This window comes from Penaeus japonicus, unplaced genomic scaffold (genome assembly GCF_977035675.1).
Source record: "Penaeus japonicus unplaced genomic scaffold, GWHDUDI00000001_assembly GWHDUDI00000036, whole genome shotgun sequence".
NCBI classification, from domain to species: domain Eukaryota; kingdom Metazoa; phylum Arthropoda; class Malacostraca; order Decapoda; family Penaeidae; genus Penaeus; species Penaeus japonicus.
Window position 1 is genome coordinate 19401757 of NW_028234438.1, and position 10000 is coordinate 19411756.

The following is a 10000-nucleotide window of genomic DNA, read 5'->3' on the forward strand; positions in this document are numbered from 1 at the left end:
CTTATTATTACTATCATCATTATCATCATCATTTCATCATTATCATTATCATCATCTTTATCATTACCATCATCATTATCACTATCATCATCATTATCATTATCATTCTATTTATCATTACCAGCTAGTTTTGTTGTAATCATCATCATTATTTTTATTACATTTATTACCAATATGATCATCATCATCATTATTACCATCATCATCCCCATTATTCTGATTAACATAACCATCACTGTTAATAACACAAAAAACTAACAAACAATCATCATAAAACCAACAACAATAATTCCAGTAATAAAATCTAATTATCGAAGCTTCCCACACGTCAGTTAATTAGCAGCGGGTCATGGCGTTACTTTTCGACTCAAACGAAGCGTGAATTGAGAGATTCGAACGCAGGTGTAAATTCACCTGGACTGGAACTTGCAACTAATCACGATTTTTCCGCTGAAAATTGCGAAACACGAGAGGCGGCCGTAATTAATCGAATTTTCCGCCATTGCAATTTAAACTTTGGTATACTGCCAATTAATCTTAACACTTTATCCGAACTATGATTCGAGACATACTCACCGGGATGAGATTCTCGTTTTTGGCGGGAATTCTTCGGCTGGAGGTGGAGGACGGGGAAAATCTGGGGATTTTCTCTTACAGGAAAGGTAATAATATAATGATATTGGGTAATATCACACACACATACATACACACTCACAAATATAGATAGACAGAAACACATACGTACACACTCACAAATATAGATAGATAGACACACACTTACACACTCACAAATATAGATAGATAGACACACACTTACACACTCACAAATATAGATAGATAGACGCACACTTACACACTCACAAATATAGATAGATAGATAGATAGATAGATGTGTCTGTTTGCCATGTGTTTGTAGTTTCCTTTAACATTTTCATTATTTCTTGAATATGACTATTTTTATTGTTGTCATTTCAAATATAGTTATCATTCTTATTATCTAATGCTAGCAATAATCAGCTTAAAGTAAATAATAAAGTAAATAAATAGATATAGCTTACACTCTCAGAAATATCTACATTATTAATGTGTTTGAAGCGGTCTACATTTTGTAATGAATTAATCACGCGAATATGATTGATGTATGATATCTAAAAACGTAAAACATCTTTAAAACCGAGAAAGTGGAACTTAATCAAGCATTATAAATTTCAAAGCATTGCTCTGCTTTCAATTTTATAACCTAGCCTTTTTTTCTAATTAAGATTGCAAGTCTTGGTACGTTAGAGTTGTTCTTGGTTTTAAGATTTAATGGGACTCTCTAATTGCAAATTCATTTCTTGAAATTTCAAAGTATTTTTTTTTGCAATTTTGAAAACCCTTTCTGCAATTCTACATTTTAATGCAGATAAAAGGTGAATTTGTCTCTGGAATGTTCAAAGCAGAAAAGAAAGTGTTTTTTTAATTCTAAATGAGATATCTTATTTTATTTCATGAGTGAATTAGATAACATTTGTTGATAAAGAATTGCATTTTTTATTGAGCTCTTGTCGTTGTTGGAATATTACGTGTTTAACTGGAAATCTCTATATCTCGGTCATGTTAACCTCGACTAAAAGCCAATATTTTTAGGGCAGCATTTTCATTACATATGCTAGAATTTATTGTTACTCTATAAAATAGTTCAGGTTTTATTTCATAGATCACCTCGTTTGCAGAAACCAATGTTTTTTTTTTTATGCTTTTTTGTTTTTTTCATTAGCATTAGTCTGACAACTATCACTTTTAATAATATATCATAATTATTATCATCAATTTCATCATCATTACCATCATAAATATCATCATCGCTATCATTAACATTCTCATCATTATCATCACTATCCTTAATGTCATTATCATCAACATAATCATCTCCATTATTATGAATATTAGCGTTATAATCATCATCATTTTTATCATCATCTTAATCATAATACTATCATCACTCTCATCAAAATTCTCATCATTATAACCATCATCACCAACATAACAATCATCAACATCATCTCCATCATTACTAAAATCATCATCAAAATAAATAACATTCTCACCCTTAACGTTAACATTACCATCAATACGAACAATAAAAAATCCCCGCATTTCCCTGAAGTAAAAAAGATTAACATCAATTAAATGATTCCTCAAATAAATTCCTTCACGTTAAAAGTCTTCATCATATTGAGTGTGATTTCTAAAAAGTAATCGAATGATTCACGTTTATAGAGTAGGTGTAGAGTTAGGTAGAGAGATAGATAGGTATATATATATATATATATATATATATATATATATATATATATATATATATATATATATGTAGGTAGACAGATAGATCGACGATAGATAAATAGATCGATGGATAGATATATAGAAAGATGTGTAGGTTGATAGATTTCGTGTGCAGATTCTTGAGTGATTCAAGCAAATAGAATAGCTTAATGATTAGTTAGATAAATAGATAGACAGATAGATATTTGGAAAAATAGGTAGATGGATACATAGCAAGTGAATTTTCGAAGGCCTCCCGTAAAGAAAACGACTGGGTGCTCTCTGTGCGATTGCGAAGGCGGTAGCAATGATTCTATAGATATAGCATTGACATCACCACCACCGTCATAGTTTTATAAATTGATTGCGCATAGAGAAACTAACCACACGGTTTAGCGCACGATAAAAGCGCTCCGTTTTCGTAATTAGAGTTCATGATAACGTCAGAGCGTAAATGAATATGTGCTCGCAAGAACAATAGGCACAGAACTACCAGTCGGATCAGAGACGCCATTGTAGAACGGCATTTTTATATATTAATTCTTACTTTATTCTAAGTTTTCACTTTTTTCTGTAAGACGGCAAAGTCGACGTTGGTGACTGCATTGATTGCAGATTAAATTTATTCTTTTTATATCAATTATGTTTATGTAAGCTGTCATTCCTTCAGTAAAATACAGAACCCTTACTTTTGAGGGCTTTTTCATAAAACCTTTTTATTTTCTGTTATATTATTTTAGATATTTCATTTTAAATTAGATATATCGTTTCGCTTTATTTTGTTTTACTGTATGTGGCCTTGGTGTTATAATGGTTTACATGTTTAATTTTGTTATATTGAGTTAATTGGTGTTTCTATATATATTCATTTCCAAACTTGCTTTTATATGTGATTTCCATGAGCCAAAGCCATATTACAAACATTATTTAGTTTATTTTCTAATAAAAATATGAGACATCAACAGCATGTTTGACTCTCAGGCCTAAATTTTCATGAAAAGGACTGCATGCTACTACATGACCCTGATTGTGAATATGAAGTTAAGATGTGGAAATAAAATTTGATGATATAATGAAAAGAAATGAGAAGTGATAAAAGAATAAGTAGAAATGAATAATTAGTGAATGTACAGTAATGAAAAGTGAGCAAAAGGACTTTAACGGTTAAAGCTAACCCTACAGATATACAAATATGTAGATAGATAAATAGATAGAGAGATAGGTAGATAGATAGATTTCGTGAGCAGATTCATAAGTGATTCAGATTTATAGAGTAGGTGTATGGTTAGATAGGTAGGTAGGTAGATGGATAGATAAATAGATATGTAGACAGATAGATAGAGAGATAGATAGAATTCGTGTGTAAAGATGAATAGATAGATAGATAGATAGATACTTAGATGTATAGATGGGTAGGTGGATAGATTGATATGTAAATAGATAGGTAGAATGACAGATACATAGATAGATATATGGACAGATAGATAAAGAAATAGATTAAGATATATATATGTGTGTGTTTGTGTGTATGTATATATGTATATATGTATGTATGTATGCATGTATATATGTATGTATATGTATGTATACATGGTTCTTGACATAATTGATAACAACGTTCAGTCAGAAAACTATTATCAGTCAAGTGAAATAACGCCAGAATGTAATAACAGATGGTCCTCACACAAAGTTAAATCAGACCTTCACAAGTTAGGTTCGACCCGAAAAGCGTGAAACAAGTGCCACGCGAACAGCTCCCTTCTCCTTGTGGCACTGTGATGGCACCCTTCACACACCCTTCACTCACCCCTTCACGCACCCTCTACACCATCCTCCCCCTCCCCCCACACACACCCTCCACCGACCAACTGTCAGACCAGAACTTGTGAATCGGCGCTCTTCGGGTCAGTGAGTTCGCCATAGTCGTGATGGGTGATGGACGGATTCAAAGGTTTGCCGACTCAACGGGTCGAGTACAGGGGCCGGGGGGGAGTGGGTGGGTGGTGGGTGGCGGGTGGCGGGTGGTGGGTTACGTGTATTTTGGTGCCTATGGGTACAGATATATTAATACTCAGAGTGAGTGGGTGAATGGCGGGTTTCGTGGGTGTATTGCATAAGAATTAACACATACGCCATCACTGACGCATATGTAATGACGTATTATGTGATATATATCATATGCGTATGTATTTATTTATTCATATACATGTATAAATAGATATGTATATATAGATATATATATATATGTATATATATATATGTATATATATATATATATATATATTATATATATATATATAGGACAATATTATACATATATGTGTGTGTGTGTGTGTGTGTGTGTGTGTGTGTGGTTGTGTGTGTGTGAATGTGTGTGTGTATGTGTGTATGTGTGTGTGTGTGTGTGTGTGTGTGTGTGCGTATGCTTTCTATCTGTGTCTGTGAGTGTGTGAATACATACGAGAAAGAGACAAACAGAGAGAACTGAAATCTGATAGAATAGCATGCCGCGTTATAATCTCATTTTCAATAGAAGCACTCTATTGTGAGTGGCGCATGGTGGCACCGAGTGCATAGCCGTCATGCATACGGGCGCCGTGCTGTCGAGGGATCAAGAGCCAACACATCTCCCCGATTAGTGCCAAAGAAATCGGCTCCTGTTATCCCCCCCCTCTTGCCGATTTCCCGCGTTTCGGAAGACACTCGAAAGATCCAAAGGGAGCTCCTCTCATCCGGGGGGAGCATACCGCGAATTTTTCACCATGAAAATCAGTTCAGAGACGCTCGTAATCGACCCGTCCATTATGAAAGGGACGCGCTCCGTTCCAAAACCGAGCGATAATAGTGAGAAACTGCAAAAGCTGCAATAGAGTCACGGCGTCAAATAAGCACCCGAGCAGCCAGTCGGGGAGCGCAAACAATCACATTTGCGAGATATATTTCACTGGTCGTCCCTAATGGTCTGGTTCGTCCGCCCATGAAATACCAAGCGCTCGGGGAATATCTCGTTGTTTTATTTTTTATTTAGCACATTCGGTCATGTTGATCTTATGTTGCAGCAGCGTTTATTGGGATGAAGTGTTCGTTTGTTGTTTGTTGTTGTTGGCCGTGTGTTTGATAGTTGATCTATGGTTTCTTTTCGTTTCTGATCTTTCTATTTCTTGGTTTCATATTATAGATTTCTGTTTTTTTTTTATCATATGAAGACTAGAAATCGTAATTACGTTATCATCAGCGTCATTGCTGTAATTATCCTATTTGTAACTCGGATATTTTTTTCTTGCCCTCTCTGACGCCTATAGTTTTAATCTGAATAAGTCACAAATATTCCAACTGGGGAAACACACATACACACACATACACACACTAACACATACACACACACACACACACACACACACACACACACAGGCACACACAGACATTCGTCATATTTTCAGTTAACACTAGATGTTGCCAACAAGAAAAATAATTAAAAAAAAAAAAAAAAAAAACTTCTTCATTCGTTTCTCTGATTGTCTCATACAAGCAGATTCTATTTTAGGTCCCCCATAACCTATTCCTTACATCTGAAGATTACTATTAACATCTACGTTACATAAATATTACGTTTTCATTTCAACATTTATCCCGATTGATAAGTTGTCGATTTACATGTTGGTCATTGCAATCCTTAGTAGGATTTTTAATATTCGTGTCTTTTCAACATTCTATCCCGAATTGATTCAGGATGACGAAATATACATTTTGGTATCATTCTTGCGCAATCCTTACGTAGGATTTCTTAATATTACGTTTTCTTTTCAACATTTATCACGATTGATAAGGATGACGAATCACATTTGGTCATTTGCAATCCTTACGTAGGATTTCTTAATATTACGTTTTCTTTTCAACATTTATCACGATTGATAAGGATGACGAATTACATTTGGTCATTTGCAATCCTTACGTAGGATTTCACTTTGGGTGAGAAATCCAGGTTAGTAACTTCCCGACTCTAGTTTTTTGGCATCTCTGTTGCAGCTTCGCTTCCGCCTTGTTGCTGAGTCGATGGCAATATCTTTCCTCTTCAGGTTTTAATTACTGCTCCTTAACGACATCCCAACTTCAGAAAGAGAGGCCGTCGTTAGTGCAATCTTTATAACTGAATCACTGGCGCGAGTTGTCATCTGCAGCCAAAAACAAAAAAAAAGATTTGTCACTGGAGGAGCCCGGTTCTTTTAAGATCGGAGTGGAGAGCGAGCGGAGAGGCGAGCGAGCGATTTCTCTCTCTCTCTCTCATTTCGATATATGGGGTATATGTATGTATATTGTGTATATATATAATATATTATATAAATATATTAATTTATATATATATATAATATATGATATATATATATATATATAGTTATCTTATATATGTGTGTGTGTGTTATCTGTGTGTGTGTGTGTGTGTGTGTTTGTGTGTGTGTGTGTTTGTGTGTGTGTGTGTGTGTGTGTGCGTGGTATGTAACTCAATATCTACGCAACTCTTCTCAGTGTGGTGTGTTTGTGTCTGTGGTCTGAGTGTGTGTGTGTATGTTATATATATATTTATATATATATAATATATATATATCCTAACTCTCTCACCATTCATCACACACTCACACACACACTCACACAATATATATATATATATTATATATATATATATATATATATCTGCATTATATATATATAAGTATATATATAATATAGTATATAATTATATATATATAATATATATATAATATATATTATATATATTATATAATATTATTATATATATCATATTATATATATATATATATGTATATATATACATATATAATGTTCTTGTATGTATATCTTATATATATAGAAATATATATATATTATATATATATATATATATAGTTATATATATGTTATACTAAGCCTATTATATATATAGTGTGGTGAGGGGGTATATATATATATATATATATATATATATATGTATGTATTATATATGTCTATATATATATATATATATATATACATATATATACATACAAGTACATATATTATAAAAAATATATATATATATATATATATATATGATATATATATATATATAATATACACAACACAGAGAGAGAGAGAGAGAGAGAGAGAGAGAGAGAGAGAGAGAGAGAGAGAGAGAGAGCGAGAGAGAGACAGAAAGAAAGAAAGAAAGAAAGAGACAGAAAAGGTAGAAAATTTAAATCATATAAACATTAACAAGCGTTGGCCACAGCCAAGGGCATTAAACAGACGAAATCCATTCTATTTTCTTTATCAACCGATAGGATGTGTAGGTCGCCCATATTTCGCCCGTACGTGTAGGCCGCCCATATATATTCCCCTATATTTTGTATCTGAAGAAGGGAACAGCTGTCTGATCGACTGAGAACAGGTGCCAGTGATATGAAAGGTTTATTTCCTAATTTACTTCCGTTAAAGAATATACTCGACGGCAATGTCATTCGAAAAGAATCATATGTATCAGAATGAAGTTAATCTTTTATTTTATTTCATTTATTTTTTGTTTTTTTGTTTTTTGTTTTTTCTTTCCTTTTTTCTGTGGAGTCGGATCATACCCTGCAAAAGTTTTCAAGAAAAAATATTGCAACTGTTTTCTTTTTCACTAGACTGTTTTGTTTGTTTGTTTTATAATCTGGACGAACAATAAAGGTTTTTTTTGGGGCAATATTAAAGAGCTGTTCATTTTCTTTTCTTTTCTTTTTTTTTCCTTTTTCTTTTTTGAGAGATGTTTTCTGTTGTTGTTTTTATTGTATCATTTGATTGAAGAAAAATTAGATGGAATTTACATGTGCTGTAATTTCCATGATATCGTTGCATGCATTTGATTTGAGTGTTTGATTTGATTCTGATCAATTGTCACACATTCCATGTTTGAAATAACCGGGTAAAAGGACACATAAACGTAGGCTGAATGCACGTACACACACGCACACATACACACACACACAAACACCCCCCTCACTCCCCACCCTAGCCAATCATCCACCCACTCACCCACCCACCCACCTACCCCAAAGCTCCTATCCACCATCTATCCCCATCCACAAAACAAAAAAATAATAAAAAAAAATAAAAATGAAATAAAATCAATAAAATCATAAACATTACTCACGACACTATAAATCTCCTTTCCGCTCCTCGATCCTCCTTAAGTCGGATCCGAATAAGATCGAATAGCTTTAAGGACGCATTTAAGAGATGCCTTTTTTTCCCAACCGCAGGATTTCGTAACATGGGATTAACGAAGGCGTTCGGATCCTCGATTTTGATTAGGGGGGGGTGGGGGGTGGGGGGATCTTATTTTGCATTTGCAGACAATAGGTCGTGTGTTATGTTTATGTGGGGGGGGAGATTGCAACATAAACATGACATTGAAACGATAAATCTAGGATATTTATCTAACCTAACATATTAATATTAACATAACGTTAACATAAACGTATCATATCTACATAGCATATCAATATTAACGTAACATGAGCATTAAATTAACATTATTATATTAACACTAGGATAGTATATCGGTATAAAAATGAAATCTTACCGTTAACATAACATTAACATACCATACCAACATTAATCTATCATATATTGATATGCCATATCAATATCAACACAACATATGCACATCAATATAAGTGACATTACCCTAACCCATTAACATTAACATTCAACATCAACATAACATATGCACATCAATATAAGTGACATTACCACATCCCATTAACATTAACATTCAACATCAACATAACATATGCACATCAATATAAGTAGACATTACCACATCCCATTAACATTAACATGCAACATCAACACAACATATGAACATCAATATAAGTAGACATTACCCTAACCCATTAACATTAACATTCAACATCAACATAACATATGCACATCAATATAAGTAGACATTACCACATCCCATTAACATTAACATGCAACATCAACATGCCATATGAACATTCACTTATTGATCAACAAAGCATAGAGAGACTTTGATACAAAAAAGCGAAAGAGTTCATACGCTACTCTTAATTAGTCTTTGCAAATCAAGCTCCCTTTGCTAACAAAAAAAATCTAACAACAAAGAAATGAGATCAAAAGTGATTGCGAGAAGAGTCTTTCTTCTTGTTTCTTTCTGTGTTTCATTCTTTTGTTTTTACTTTCTTTATTTCTTTCCTTCGTTTATTCTTTCTTTCTTTTATTCTTTATTTATATTATTGTTTCTTATTTATTCTTTGTTTTTTTATTCTTACTTATTTTTTTCTTTTTATCTTTTTCTTTCTTTTTTTTATTCCTTCTCTTTTGCTCTCATTTTTTCTCTACTTAATTATTTCATTCTTTCTTTCTTTCTTTCTACCTTCCTTTCTTTCTTTTATTCTTTAACGGAATACCGACCGTCTGCATAATAACATTATTCACAAAAAGAACACAAGTAATAATATTTACCACTTAAATACAGTAGTAAATAGTTTATTCTTCTCATAATTTCAATCTTGTTATCTAGGATTCATAATTGCAAATATCATACTTAGTAACCTAGCAACCTAACTAGTAACAGAAGCCTTTATAGAATTTATAATTACATAATTAAATAATCCATAATTATCAACCCATAAGAGACGTTTTCTTAGAGCCTATC

At 32.8% G+C, this 10000-nt stretch overlaps 1 protein-coding gene across 1 annotated transcript in view; it reads left to right on the top strand.

Annotated features, from left to right (window-relative positions):
* LOC147467432 (uncharacterized) overlaps positions 1 to 10000 on the top strand; it is a 106559-nt gene that overhangs the window by 90713 nt on the left and 5846 nt on the right. The gene's annotated exons all lie outside the window — the stretch shown is intronic.